The sequence below is a fragment of the Otolemur garnettii genome, unplaced genomic scaffold (assembly GCF_000181295.1).
Source record: "Otolemur garnettii isolate 467f Iridium unplaced genomic scaffold, OtoGar3 scaffold00147, whole genome shotgun sequence".
Taxonomy (NCBI): Eukaryota; Metazoa; Chordata; class Mammalia; order Primates; family Galagidae; genus Otolemur; species Otolemur garnettii.
The window spans coordinates 1,696,867-1,698,129 of NW_003852542.1; the positions used below are offsets into that span (position 1 = coordinate 1,696,867).

The 1,263-nt window shown below is 40.1% G+C and overlaps 1 protein-coding gene and 1 pseudogene across 3 annotated transcripts in view; one reads left to right on the forward strand and one right to left on the reverse strand.

Moving 5' to 3' along the window:
* The window catches only part of LOC100947923 (E3 ubiquitin-protein ligase RNF103), a 112,590-nt gene that overhangs the window by 80,034 nt on the left and 31,293 nt on the right, over positions 1-1,263 (forward strand). The gene's annotated exons all lie outside the window — the stretch shown is intronic.
* LOC105887945 lies at positions 246-642 on the reverse strand (annotated as a pseudogene).

A 1,263-nucleotide genomic window follows, 5' to 3' on the forward strand; every position in this document is an offset into this window, starting at 1 on the left:
GGCTGGTCTCGAACTCCTGAGCTCAGGGCAAGCTACCCGCCTTGGCCTCCCAGAGTGCTAGGATTATAAGCATGAGCCACCACTCTCAGCCTACCTTATTATTATTTTTTCAAAATGCATCACTTTATTTTCCTTACAAGGCAGCCACATATTGAGCAAGTGACAGTCACATGATTTCTTCGGTAAGCACCAAGGCATCCATGAGTGTTGCTGGAGCTCATAGCCAAAGGAGTCATCCTCATGTTTCAGATATTAAAGCTTTCCCCACAGTCACAAGTTCCTTTGATGTTTATTAAACACAAACTCACTGGATAATTTGTCTTCCACATAGTCCATTTCTGTTCTTAGAAGTGTAAGCTGTGCTTTCTTTTCAGTGAATACTTTGACTCCGTCTTAAACAACAACTTCATCAGAATCTCCTTTCGTTTTTGTATATTCTAGAGTGTAAGAAAGGCCATTACACCCTTTAGTTCGGACACCAGCTTTCACGCCTACGTGTTCAGGCTTATCTTTAAGAAGTTGTTTTATCTTGTTCACTGCAGAAGGTGTCAGGGTGAGGGCCACCCGGGTGGCCTGCAGCTTCCACTTGCTCACAGCCTGGACAGTGACCCAGACTGTGGCCCAGACTAAGGAAGCTGACATCTTCACCACCCTAGTGCCCCGGTGCCTCGGGCGGAGCTCAGCAACCTCAACCTCTCCCAGCCTACCTTATTTTTAGATGTCAAGTCAGTAACCTAAAACTGAGTACATATATTAAGATTTGGAAATACTTAGAAAAAACAAAAACTCAAGACTGTTGTCAAAGTCTTCATTTTTATTTTTTTTCTTTTTATAGACATTTTTCTTGGCCAACTATTTAACCTAAACAATGGAAATAATATAAAATATCTTGTTTACAACAGAAATATATTTTCTGCAGTTATGAAGACTGGGAAGTCCAAGATCAAGGCACCTGAAGATTTGGTGTCTAGTGAAGGCCCCGCTTTTTATGGATGGCACCTTCTTGCTGTGTTCTCATGTGGTAGGGAGGCAAAAAAGCTCTTGTGGGCCTATTTATAAGGGCATTATTCCCATTGGCCCTACCTCATAATACCATCACCTTGAGGGTTAAGGTTTAAAGATAAGAATTTTGGGTGGTGTACAAACATTCATAGTATAGCAAATAGTATAATGAAAACCCAACATCATCTAAATTCAGATGTTAAAAGCCTTTGGCTATTATTTGATAAACATAATTTTTTGATTTAATCTTTTTTTTTTTTT